At 28.8% G+C, this 14,399-nt stretch overlaps 1 protein-coding gene across 4 annotated transcripts in view; it reads left to right on the top strand.

Moving 5' to 3' along the window:
* LOC109605368 (TWiK family of potassium channels protein 7-like) overlaps positions 1 to 14,399 on the top strand; it is a 234,727-nt gene that overhangs the window by 118,595 nt on the left and 101,733 nt on the right. For all 4 annotated transcript variants that reach the window (XM_049968423.1, XM_049968424.1, XM_049968422.1 and 1 more), the window contains one exon: positions 13,088 to 13,173. The gene's annotated coding sequence lies outside the window, so the exon portion shown is untranslated. The remainder of the gene's footprint in view (positions 1 to 13,087; positions 13,174 to 14,399) is intronic.

Raw genomic sequence — 14,399 nt, 5'->3', positions numbered from 1 at the left:
TATATCTTCTCATTGTGAAGTTGATGAGTTTCGTTGAAAGTTATCTAAATTAAAACTTTTTAGCACATTTTCTAAATATAAATCTCCCTGGGCAAAGATGGAAATAAGATATCATAAAAATAATAGTTAGTGGTATAGTGTATATTTAATTTTACATAGAAGAGGAACAAAAAAAGAAGAAACTTCAGCCTTCTTCTAAAAGGAGGAGTAGATTTGTTAAAATCTCTAATCCACCAGCTTCTTAATCAGAAGATGATGATGATGACAGTTGAGGTGATGAAGAAACGACATCTTCATATTCTGAAGTTGATGAGTTTCTTTGAAAGTTATCAAAATTAAAACATTTTACCCCTTTTTCTGGGGCAAAAATATTTAAGATGAAAGGAAGATTTCCTAAAAATAATAGTAGTATAATGTATACTTAATTTTACATGGAAGAGGAACAAAAAAGAATAAGCTACAGCCCTCTTCTAAAAGGAGGAGTGAATTTGTTAAAATCTCTAATCCACCAGCTTCTTAATCGGAAGATGATGATGACAGTTGAGGTGATGAAGAAACGACATCTTCATATTCTGAAGTTGATGAGTTTCGTTGAAAGTTATCTAAATTAAAACATTTTAGCACATTTTCTGAATATAAATCTCCCTGGGCAAAAATATTTAAAATGGAAGGAAGATTTCATAAAAATAATAGTTTGTGGCATAACGTATATTTAATTTTATATGAAAGAGGAACAAAAAAGAAGAAACTACAACCTCCTTCTAAAAGGAGGAGTGGGTTTGTTAAAATCTCTAATCCATCAGCTTCTTAATCAGAAGATGATGATGACAGTTGAGTTGATGAAGAAACTATGTCTTCTTATTCTGAAGTTGATGAGTTTCGTTGAAAGTTATCTAAATTAAAACATTTTAGCACATTTTCTGAATATAAATCTCCCTGGGCAAATATGTTTAAAATGGAAGGAAGATTTCATAAAAATAATAGTTTGTGGCATAACGTATATTTAATTTTATATGGAAGAGGAACAAAAAAGAAGAAACTACAACCTCCTTCTAAAAGGAGGAGTGGGTTTGTTAAAATCTCTAATCCATCAGCTTCTTAATCAGAAGATGATGATGACAGTTGAGTTGATGAAGAAACTATGTCTTCTTATTCTGAAGTTAATGAGTTTCGTTGAAAGTTATCTAAATTAAAACATTTTAGCACATTTTCTGAATATAAATCTCCCTGGGCAAAAATATTTAAGATAGAAGGAAGATTTCGTAAAAATAATAGTTATTGGTATAAAGTTTATTTAATTTTACATGGAAGAGGAATAAAAAAAAAAGAAACTGCACCCCTCTTCTTAAAAAACGTGTGGATTTGTTAAAATCTCTAATCCACCAACTTTTTAATCTAAAGATGATGATGACAATTGAAGTGATGAAGAAATTATGTCTTCATATTCTGAAGTTGATGAGTTTCGTTGAAAGTTATCTAAATTATAACATTTTAGCACATTTTCTGAATATAAATCTCCCTGGGCAAAAATATTTAAAATGGAAGGAAGATTTCATAAAAATAATAGTTTGTGGCATAACGTATATTTAATTTTATATGGAAGAGGAACAAAAAAGAAGAAACTACAACCTCCTTCTAAAAGGAGGAGTGGGTTTGTTAAAATCTCTAATCCATCAGCTTCTTAATCGGAAGATGATGATGACAGTTGAGGTGATGAAGAAACGATATCTTCATATTCTGAGGTTGATGAGTTTCGTTGAAAGTTATCTAAATTAAAACATTTTAGCAAATTTTCTGAATATAAATCTCCCTGGGCAAAGATATTTAAGATGGAAGGAAAATTTCATAAAAATAATTGTTAGTGGTATAATGTATATTTAATTTTACATGGAAGAGGAACAAAAAAAGAAGTAACTACAGCCCTCTTCTAAAAGGAGGAGTGGATTTGTTAAAATCTCTAATCCACCAGCTTCTTAATCAGAAGACGATGATGACAGTTGTGTTGATGAAGAAACTATATTTTCTTATTCTGAAGTTGATGAGTTTCGTTGAAAGTTATCTAAATTAAAACATTTTAGCACATTTTCTGAATATAAATCTCCCTGGGCAAAGATATTTAAGATGGAAGGAAGATTTCACAAAAATATTAGTTAGTGGTGTAATGTATATTTAATTTTACATGGAAGAGGAACAAAAAAAGAAGAAACTACAGCCCTCTTCTAAAAGGAGGAGTGAATTTGTTAAAATCTCTAATCCACCAGCTTCTTAATCAGAATATGATGATGACAGTTGAGTTGATGAAGAAACTATATCTTCTTAATCTGAAGTTGATGAGTTTCGTTGAAAGTTATCTAAATTGAAACATTTTAGAACATTTTCTGAATATAAATCTCCCGGTGCAAAGATATTTAAGATGTGAGGAAGATTTCATAAAAATAATAGTTAGTGGTATAATGTATATTTAATTTTACATGGAAGGGCAACAAAAAAGAAGAAACTACAACCTCCTTCTAAAAGGAGGAGGGGATTTGTTAAAATCCCTAATCAACCAGCTTCTTAATCGGAAGATGATGATGACAGTTGAGGTGATGAAGAAACGATATCTTCATATTCTGAGGTTGATGAGTTTCGTTGAAAGTTATCTAAATTAAAACATTTTAGCAAATTTTCTGAATATAAATCTCCCTGGGCAAAGATATTTAAGATGGAAGGAAAATTTCATAAAAATAATTGTTAGTGGTATAATGTATATTTAATTTTACATGGAAGAGGAACAAAAAAAGAAAAAACTACAGCCCTCTTCTAAAAGGAGGAGTGGATTTGTTAAAATCTCTAATCCACCAGCTTCTTAATCAGAAGATGATGATGACAGTTGTGTTGATGAAGAAACTATATTTTCTTATTCTGAAGTTGATGAGTTTCGTTGAAAGTTATCTAATTAAAACATTTTAACACATTTTCTGAAAATAAAACCTTGGGCAAAGATATTCAAGATGTTGAAAGATTTCATAAAAATAATAGTTAATGGCACAATATATATTTAATTTTACATCGAAAAGGCAAAGAATAAAATATATTCCACTCCCTTTGATTTACTAAAATCTTAAATCAAACAGTTTCTTAATCAGAAGCTGATGATGATGACAGTTGAGGTGATCAATAAACTATGCCTTCATATTCTCCCTCTATCGCTCTCCTATCAGATATTGCCACTTTTCCTTTAAGGCAAACGGACGTAATCCGAATGTAAACGAGACAGTTAAATCATAATATCGAATCGATACGCTCACGTTGTACGAATTGAGAATATTTCCGTGCCCCAAAAGTAAATTGTGATATTTATTTCGAATTGAATAGGTACCGAGTGCAGTTAATCAGTTCAGGAGGGCAAGATTCAATTTGGATTTCTGTTGATTGGACGGGGATTGATTAAGCCGTTATGGATTCGTTATTCCGGGGATCCGGAGGCCCGATAAAAATGTCGTTTTCTTTTCCGGCTCTCGGACCCGGCCTGATAAATAAAGCCGGTCGATCTTTGTACCCCCACACTCCGGCCTCCGTTAACCGAGAGTTAATTAGTTTCTGACGTCGGATTTAACGTGGAAACAATCGAATGACGCTTACAAAAGATTATTTTTAGAATGGCTGCTTAATTATTTACGGCGAGTTTTCGCCTACATCCATCCATCTCAAAAGGATAACACAAAACGAATCAAATAAGTGTGCAAACACCTGAAATGTGTAATGTAGTAGAACCCAAACATTGACATTAAAGGTCCAGAAATAACAGGATCGTCTCGGGATAAATGCGAAGTGAAATAAATTCGATCTGTACTTTAAAACCGACACGTGCATCTCGCCGCGAATATTTTTATTGCTCGAGTGCGACACACATATCTGGAAACATAAATTTCAGTTGTGTTTTTCCTATCCGATATTGAGCTATAAATTTCAGAAAACGAATTGAGGTACACGCAAGACGGGGATGGGATTAAAGTCACGCCTCTCTGTACTCTTTATAACTTGTCTGAACTAGGAGATTCATAAAACTTAATAATACTTGAGACTTAATAATAATTGAGACATTTGTAAAACTTTCTAAGAAATTCTATATAAAACTAAAAGAGTTCTGAACCTTCCTAAACTATACTCTAAAAAATTATATATAATACAATATAAAACATCTCAAGTAATTCTGTATAAAATTAAAACAGTTATTAAATTTTCTAAACAATTCTTTATAAAATTAAAATAATTCATTCACTTCCTAAGCAATTTCTTTTAAGATTGAACAAATTAAGACAGTTATAAAATTGTCTAACAAGTTTGTAAAATATTAACTCAATTCTGAAACTTCCTAAGCTATTATGTGTAAAATTAATAAAACTATTCTTAATAAATTTAAGTTAGCTGTCAAACTCTAATTAGTAGTAATTCTGTATAAAAGCAAGACAGTTCTGAAACTTTCTCAGCAATTCCATATAAATCTAAATCAGTTCTGGTACTTCCTAAGCAATTCTATATTAAATTAAGACAGTTCTGAAACTTCTTAAGCAAATCTGTATAAAATTAAGACTACAATTTCTTAAACAATTTTGCATAAAATTAATTCTTAAACTTCCCAAACAGTTCTGTATAAAATTAAGAGATTTTAGAAACTTTTTCAACAATTCTGGAACTACGTAAGCAATTCAATATAAAATTAAAACAGTTCTGAAACTTCAATTCTATATAAAATTATGACAGTCCTAAAACATCTTACGTAATTCTATATAGAATTAAAACGGTTCTTAAACTTCCCAAACAATTCTGTATAAATTTAAAAAAAGTTCTTAAACTTTATCAACAATTCAGGAACTTCTTAAGTAATTCAATGTAAAATTAAGACAGTTCCAAAACTTACTAAGCAATTCTATATAAAGTTAAGACAGTTCTGTAATTTCCCAAACATAAATAAATTTAAGAAAATTCTTAAACTTCCTAAGCAGTTCTGTATAAAATTATAAAAGTTCTTAAACATTTTCAACAATTCTGGAATTTCTAAAGCAATTCAATGTAAAATTAAGGCAGTTGTGAAACTTCCTAATCATTTCTGTATAAAATTAACACAATTCTTAAACTTCCCAAACAATTGTATATAAAATTAAAAGAGTTCTTAAACTTTTTAAGCAATTATGGTACTTCCTAAGCAATTCTACATAAATTTAAGATAATTCTGAACTTTCCCAATTAATTTTGTATAAAATTAAGACAATTCTTAAACTTCCTAAGCAGTTCTGTATAAAATTATAAAAGTTCTTAAACTTTTTCAACAATTCTGGAATTTCTAAAGCAATTCAATGTAAAATTAAGGCAGTTGTGAAACTTCCTAATCATTTCTGTATAAAATTAACACAATTCTTAAACTTCCCAAACAATTCTATATAAAATTAAAAGAGTTCTTAAACTTTTTAAGCAATTATGGTACTTCCTAAGCAATTCTACATAATTTTAAGATAATTCTGAACTTTCCCAATTAATTTTGTATAAAATTAAGACAATTCTTAAACTTCCTAAGCAATTCTGTATAAAATTAAATCTGTTTAAGTTTTTAAATAATTCTGGAACTTCTTAAGCAATTTAATGTAAAATTCCGAAACTTCCTAAGTAATTCTGTATAAAATTAACAAAATTTCTACACTTCCTAAATAATTCTGTATAAATTTAAGATAGTTCTTAAACAATTCTTGAATATTCTAAGCAGTTCTGTATGAAATTAAAATAATTCCTAAACTTTTTGAACAATTCTGGAAGTTTAAGACAGTTCCAAAACTTCTTAAGCAATTCTGTCTAAAATTAATACAATTCTTACACTTTCTCAATAATTTTATATAAAATTAAGACAATTCTTAAACTTCTTAAGCAGTTCTGTATAAAATTGACACAAAAATAATTTTGTGTTAAATTAAGACTTCCTAAGCAACTTCTGTAAAAAACTAAATCAATTCTGAAACTTCCAAAACTGTTCTATAGAAAATTAAGGCAGTTCTAAAACTTTCTAATAATTTCTGTATAAAAAATAAGACAGTTCTGAAACTTTCTAAGCAATTCTGTATAAAATTAAGACAGTTCTGAAACTTCTTAAGCAATTTTGTATAAAAATTAAGACAGTTCTGAAATTTTCAAAACATTTCTGTATTAAATTAAGACAGTTGTGAAGCTTTTAAGCATTTGTGTATAAAATTAAGACAGTTCTGAAACTTCTTAAGCAATTTTGTATAAAAATGAAGACAGTTCTGAAATTTTCTAAACATTTCTGTATTAAATTAAGACAGTTCTGAAGCTTTCTAAGCATTTTTTAATAAAATTAAGACAGTTTTGAAGCTTTCTAAGCATTTCTGTATAAAATTAAGACAGTTCTGAAACTTTCTAATCATTTCTGTATAAAGAAATAAGACAGTTCTGAAACATTCTATGCATTACTGTATGAAATTAATACAGTTCTGAAACTTCTTAAGCAATTTTGTATAAAAATTAAGACAGTTCTGAAATTTTCTAATCATTTCTGTATAAAAAAATAAGACAGTTCTGAAACTTTCTAAACATTTCTGTATAAAATTAAGATAGTTGTGAAACTTTCTAAGCATTTGTGTATAAAATTAAGACAGTTCTGAAACTTCTTAAGCAATTTTGTATAAAAATTAAGACAGTTCTGAAATTTTCTAAACATTTCTGTATTAAATTAAGACAGTTCTGAAGCTTTCTAAGCATTTTTTAATAAAATTAAGACAGTTTTGAAGCTTTCTAAGCATTTCTGTATAAAATTAAGACAGTTCTGAAACTTTCTAATCATTTCTGTATAAAAAATAAGACAGTTCTGAAACTTTCTAAACATTTCTGTATAAAATTAAGACAGTTGTGAAACTTTCTAAGCATTTGTGTATAAAATTAAGACAGTTCTGAAACTTCTTAAGGAATTTTGTATAAAAATTAAGACAGTTCTGAAATTTTCTAAACATTTCTGTATTAAATTAAGACAGTTCTGAAGCTTTCTAAGCATTTTTTAATGAAATTAAGACAGTTTTGAAGCTTTCTAAGTATTTCTGTATAAAATTAAGACAGTTCTGAAAATTCCTAAGCAGTTCCATATAAAATATGTAAAACTACCCGATAGTGAGCTATACATTTGGGGTACATTTAATTTAAGGATGGGATTAAAGCCACACCGCCATATACTTCATAACATGTTTAAACTCCGAGTCTCATAAAATAATTACGTCTTAATTTGAACGGCAAATGTAATTATGTATCTTCTTAAATAATATGGCGGAGTCGAAAACTTGTGTGGGCGTGTGTGTTTACCAACTCGGGAATACTCGTAACAACTTTAAATTAAGTTTAAATCAATTTTAGTCGGACGGCTCGGTGAAATTGTGTAAATTCGTGATTAGCTTGTTAAAGAACTATTACGTAATTATTAGACAAAACAATACGAGGGGGGTCCGAAAGAAGTCGACGTCAAGTCGCGTAAATTAATTTTCATATCTCTTTGAAAATTCACCCCGGCAAGTTTCGCCTAAAAGATTAATTAGCGGCTCTGGCTCACTCTTAGGGCTTATCTGTGCAAAAACCCGGGAATTAGGAGGCGCGCCCCCCGCCGAGATCTGTACACGACATTTGACAAAATTTTGATAACACTACAAAAGATAATGCCGGCGAAACTTTTTTTTTTTTTTTCTTAACGGTACAACTTTTAACGTGATTAAACTTTAGCTCCTCCTTAATTACGGCGGCCGTGCACGAGTTCGTGGTGCATGCCTCGATCTCGTCGCTTTTAAAATAAAGCCGGTTCGGCGAATAAATCCGGTCATATCAGAAATTGGATCGTTTGAATGCGGAATTTCCGCCGCAACTTGCTGGCAATTTGTTTAGAGTTCTCTTTAAAATTAGCTTTCGACGCGGATTAATCGAAATACTTGCGCCGCAGGAAATGTGAATATGACATAAAAAAAATATATGGTGCGTTGCTTTAGAAACTCGGGACTGTTATTTTGAGATATTCGTCTGCGAATGTCGAGAAATAAATTACATATCGAAATGCAACAAAAGCAAATGCGATATGTGGTGTTTCACAACTGGCTTAATTACGTACAGAACTGTTTATAATGTTTCACAAATGTATTTCTTAATTGGGTGTGGAGTTGTTTAAAGAATTAGTCGTGTACAGAACAACGGAGGAAGTTTTGAGACCGCCTTAATTGTATACGTCATTGCTTAGAGTGTTTCACTACTTTCTTAATTGCGTACAGCAATTCTGTTTTAAATTAAGACAGTTCCGAAATTTACTGGAATTCTGAATAAAATTAAGAGAGATAAAAAATTTCCCAAGCTTTGATGTATAACATATAATTAGCAGTTTTTGTGCTATCTAAACAATTCTGTATAAATGTAAGATGATTCTCAGCTATGATGTATTAAGTTAATAGAGTTTTAAAACTTCATAAACTATTCTCTGTAAAATTATTAAAGTAATTGTATAATATTAAGACAGTTCTGTAGCTTTTTAAGGATCTCTATTTAAAATTAAATTAAATTTATTAATTTAAATTTCCTAAACAATTCAATATTAAAATAAGAAATAAGATAAAATAAAATATGTTCCAAAACTTCCTAAGCAATTCTATATAAAATTAAGAAAGTTCTGAAACTTTTTAAGCAATTCTATATAAAATTAAGAAAGTTTTGAAACTTTTTAAGCAGTTCTGTACAAAATTAAGACAGTTCTGTACATTTATAACAATTTCTATGTACTCGTAAAATTGAAACAGTTCTGAAATTTTTAAACATTATTTAGGAAGCTGCAAACATTTCTGTAGCTGCCTAAGTAATTCTGTACAAAAATAAGACAGTTCTGAAACTTCCTAACTAATTCTGTATTAAAATAAGACAGTTCTGAAACTTTCTTAACAATTGTATATTAAAATAAAAATGTTATGAAACATTCCAAGCAATTCTGTATAAAATTAAGACAGTTCTGTAACTTTCTAAGTAATTCTGTACAAAATTAAGACAGTTTTGAAATATCCTAAGCAATTCTGTATTAAAATAAGATACTTCTGAAAATTTCTAAGCAATTCTGTATAAAATTAAGACATCTCTGTAGCTTCCTAAGACAGTTCTGAAACTTCCTAAGCAATTCTGTATTAAAATAATAAAGTTCTGAAACTTCCTAAGTATTTCTGTATAAAATTAAGAGAGTTCTGTAATTTTCTAAGCATTTCTACATATAATTAGAACAGTTCTGAAATTTTTAAGCAATTTCCTGTTAAATTAAGACAGTTCTGAAACTTCCTAAGCAATTCTGTATTAAAATAATAAAGTTCTGAAACTTCCTAACCAATTCTATATTAAAATAGGGTAGTTCTGAAACTTCTGTATAAACTTAAGACAATTCTGTAAGTATATAAATGTAAAAAAATTAAGAAAGTTCTTAAACTTCCTAAGTAATTCTGTATAAAATTAAGACAGTTCTGAAACTTTCTTAACAATTGTATATTAAAATAAAAATGTTATGAAACATTTCAAGCAATTCTGTATAAAATTAAGACAGTTCTGTAACTTTCTAAGTAATTCTGTACAAAATTAAGACAGTTTTGAAATATCCTAAGCAATTCTGTATAAAATTAAGACATCTCTATAGCTTCCTAAGACAGTTCTGAAACATCCTAAGGAATTCTGTATTAAAATAAGGAAGTTCGGAAACTTCTGTATAAACTTAAGATAATTCTGTGAGTATATAAATGTAAAAAATTAAGAAAGTTCCGAAAATTCCTAAGCAATTCTGTATAAAATTAAGACAGTTCTGAAACTTCTTAAACAATTCTATATTAAAATAAAATAATTCTGAAACTTTCTAAGCAATTCTGTGTAAAATTAAGAGAGTTCTATAACTTCTTAAGTAATTCTGTATAAAATTAAGAGAGATCTGAAACTTCTTAAACAATTGTGTATTAAAATAAAAAAGTTCTGAAACTTTCTAAGCAATTATGTATAAACTTAAGACAGTTCTGTAACTTTTTAAGTAATTCGGTACAAAATTAAGACAGTTCTGAAACTTCCTAAGCAATTCTGTATTAAAATAAGATACTTCTGAAACATTCTAACCAATTCTGTATAAAATTAAGACATTTATGTAGCTTCCTAAGACAGTTCTAAAACTTCCTAAGCAATTCTGTATTAAAATAATGAAGTTCTGAAATTTCCTAAGCAATTCTGTATAAAACTAAGACAGTTCTGAAACTTCCTAAGCAATTATCTACAAAATTAAGACAGTTCTGAAACTTCCTAAACAATTTTATATTAAAATAAAATAGTTCTGAAACTTTCTAAGCAATTCTGTGTAAAATTAAGAGAGTTCTATAACTTCTTAAGTAATTCTGTATAAAATTAAGAGAGATCTGAAACTTCTTAAACAATTGTGTATTAAAATAAAAAAGTTCTGAAACTTTCTAAGGAATTATGTATAAACTTAAGACAGTTCTGTAACTTTTTAAGTAATTCGGTACAAAATTAAGACAGTTCTGAAACTTCCTAAGCAATTCTGTATTAAAATAAGATACTTCTGAAACATTCTAACCAATTCTGTATAAAATTAAGACATTTATGTAGCTTCCTAAGACAGTTCTAAAACTTCCTAAGCAATTCTGTATTAAAATAATGAAGTTCTGAAATTTCCTAAGCAATTCTGTATAAAACTAAGACAGTTCTGAAACTTCCTAAGCAATTATCTACAAAATTAAGACAGTTCTGAAACTTCCTAAACAATTTTATATTAAAATAAAATAGTTCTGAAACTTTCTAAGCAATTCTGTGTAAAATTAAGAGAGTTCTATAACTTCTTAAGTAATTCTGTATAAAATTAAGAGAGATCTGAAACTTCTTAAACAATTGTGTATTAAAATAAAAAAGTTCTGAAACTTTCTAAGGAATTATGTATAAACTTAAGACAGTTCTGTAACTTTTTAAGTAATTCGGTACAAAATTAAGACAGTTCTGAAACTTCCTAAGCAATTCTGTATTAAAATAAGATACTTCTGAAACATTCTAACCAATTCTGTATAAAATTAAGACATTTATGTAGCTTCCTAAGACAGTTCTAAAACTTCCTAAGCAATTCTGTATTAAAATAATGAAGTTCTGAAATTTCCTAAGCAATTCTGTATAAAACTAAGACAGTTCTGAAACTTCCTAAGCAATTATCTACAAAATTAAGACAGTTCTGAAACTTCCTAAACAATTTTATATTAAAATAAAATAGTTCTGAAACTTTCTAAGCAATTCTGTGTAAAATTAAGAGAGTTCTATAACTTCTTAAGTAATTCTGTATAAAATTAAGAGAGATCTGAAACTTCTTAAACAATTGTGTATTAAAATAAAAAAGTTCTGAAACTTTCTAAGGAATTATGTATAAACTTAAGACAGTTCTGTAACTTTTTAAGTAATTCGGTACAAAATTAAGACAGTTCTGAAACTTCCTAAGCAATTCTGTATTAAAATAAGATACTTCTGAAACATTCTAACCAATTCTGTATAAAATTAAGACATTTATGTAGCTTCCTAAGACAGTTCTAAAACTTCCTAAGCAATTCTTTATTAAATTAATGAAGTTCTGAAACTTCCTAGGCAATTCAATATTAAAATAAAACAGTTTTAAAACTTTTTAAGCAATTCGGTATAGAATTAAGAATGTTCTGAAATTTTAACTTATTCTGTATAAAATTAAGAAAGTTTTGAAACTTTCTAAGCAATTATGTATAAAATTAAGAGAGTTCTTTAACTTTTTAAACATTTCTACATAAAATTAAAACAGTTCTGAATCTTTTTAAGTAATTCGGTATACAGTTAAGACAGTTTTGAAAAGTCTTAAGCAAATTCATGTAAAATTTTCAAATTTTCACTTCTATATAAAACTGTTTAGCGAATCAGACTTAATTGTCAGTAGAAAGTTTCAGAAACTCTCTTAATTATATACAGAACTGTTTTAAAATGTAAATTTTAAAAGTTTTCAGCTTCCCTCAAATCAATATTAATATTCTAGACGCACAAATCGAAATACTTTATTCCGCATCGAAAATATGGTTGTGGCACTCGAAAATACTAAAAAAAAAAACGTGACGCATTTCATTAAAAACTACTCGGCGTAAAAAAATCCGTCGAATTATTTTCAATTACTCGTCTACGAATGCCGAAACAAAATTGCCAACCGAAACGCGGCAATAAAATTCGGTTTGCGGTGATTTCGAATTTGATTTTCTTCGTCGTCGCCGCTCGCTACACATAGATATATATATATTTTTTTTATTATTATTATTTTCTGGGCTGTTTTGACTGGAAACTAATTCCGATGGAGATTTGCATATAAATTTTTCCTCGTCGGTCGCGCGTGCGACCGCACCGTAAAATGTAAAATAGGTGATTGCCTGTGTTTTCCATTGTGGCGCGTTTTCCTCGTGGAAATTCCGACGGAATCGCGTTAGGTGCAATAAACGTGCACCGTCACACCTTCGGGCACTTTGGTTTTTGCCGTCGTCGGTCGCCACACACACACACACAGAGATTTTTTATTGAGACCAATTTGAGTGAGAAGTTTGCTTCGTAATTAACGGGGAAGCGAGGCTGTCGGAGGGCGAGTTACGGTCAATATTTTGGGGCGGGGGGGGGCGGCGCCGCAAAGAAACAAACAAGCCGAAAAATGTATTTGCACGAGACAACCCCGTCCGTCGCCCTTTAATTAAACTAATGACAAAACTTAAACCTAATTCGGGGGACCTTCAGACATCCGCCCGCCATGCCAAAAGTCTAATTAACTCGGATTTATTTACAGTAAAAGCCCACGTGTACAGACGTACAGATAAAATTTAATATTAACGGTGGCACTGCGTTAAAACACACAAATTACTCAGCCAGATAAAACCTTCGTGACTATTTGACGTTATATTTTGCACATACTTTCGTGCAAATATTAACATTATGAACGGAACACATGGAAATAGGTTCCGTGTTTACGGATGGGAATTGTAAATGTTTTAAAGGGCTGGAATTGTTTCAGGGCATTATCCTTGGGTGAAGGGAAAAGAGGAGCGAAGTCATCATCTTTTCTTAAGGAGTAGTGACTGGAGGAGGGAGAATCTGGAGGTAAGATTAAGCACTCTAAAATCTTGACGTCTTTAAATAAGATAAAATAAGTGTTGTCGAGGGTTTTTGTATTATTACTTCGCATTCAGGCGTCATTATTCAAGATTAAAAACGGACACCCCATAAAGTTTGTAATGTATGACTGAATTCATGAGTATATAGTTAATAACATAACTGACTAAAAGAACTTATATTTGGCAGTGGGTGTTATAAATAACCCATTCCATTCATTTTAGCAAAATTTATAATGTATGAGGCGTCCTTATGAGTACAACTAATCACAGATTTCTTAATATAAGTCAATAAAATTAACTAAAATAATAATTAACTAAGGTAGAATAAAAATTGATTTAAAATTAAATGGTTTTTGAAGCAGTTTTTATTAATATTCCATGAAATTATATATCTGTATAAAATTTGTAATCTATGAGTGATATTTATGAGTATATACCTAATCACACAAATTTATATCAATATCAGAGGTTTATCATAATTTTAGATAATTTTTAAAAATATAATTCAATTGAATTAACTGAAATCATAATCAATTTAAATAGTGATATGAATTAAAAAGGTGTTAAATAAAAAGTGCCCAAAATTATATTTGTTGTAACGTTATTTAATAAATATTATAAAGTATAAAGTAACTGCGTAAAATAACATATATTAGTTTTACAACTAATTTAATTGTAAAAAAATCTGCAGTTATAAAACAGTTTTAACTTAATACAGACTGGTTGAACAAAATAATTGGGAATAAATTAAGACAATTGTGTATAAAATTTATATTATTTATATACTATTAAAGTAAAGAAATTTGTAAATTATAAATTATGACAACTAGTTTAAGTTTTTAAATTTCTTGAGCAATTTTGTATACAAATTAAGACAATTTTAAAACTTCTTAAGCAATTCGATATAAAATTTCTGAAGTTTTATAATCATTTCTGTATTAAATAAAATCATTCTAAAACTTTCTAAGCATTTGTGTATACAATTAAGACAGTTTTGAAGCTTTCTAAGCACTTCTTTATAAAATTAAGACAATTTTGAAACCTTCTAAGCATTTTAGTATAAAATTAAGACAGTTTTGAAACTTTCTAATCATTTCTGTATAAAAAAATTAAAACAGTTCTGAAATTATTTAAGCATTTCTGTATAGAATAAAACCATTCTGAAACTTTCTAAGCATTTGTGTATACAATTAAGACAGTTCAGAAACTTTC

The sequence above is a fragment of the Aethina tumida genome, chromosome 6 (genome assembly GCF_024364675.1).
Source record: "Aethina tumida isolate Nest 87 chromosome 6, icAetTumi1.1, whole genome shotgun sequence".
Classification (NCBI taxonomy): Eukaryota; Metazoa; Arthropoda; class Insecta; order Coleoptera; family Nitidulidae; genus Aethina; species Aethina tumida.
This window is presented reverse-complemented; position numbering and strand designations above follow the sequence as displayed.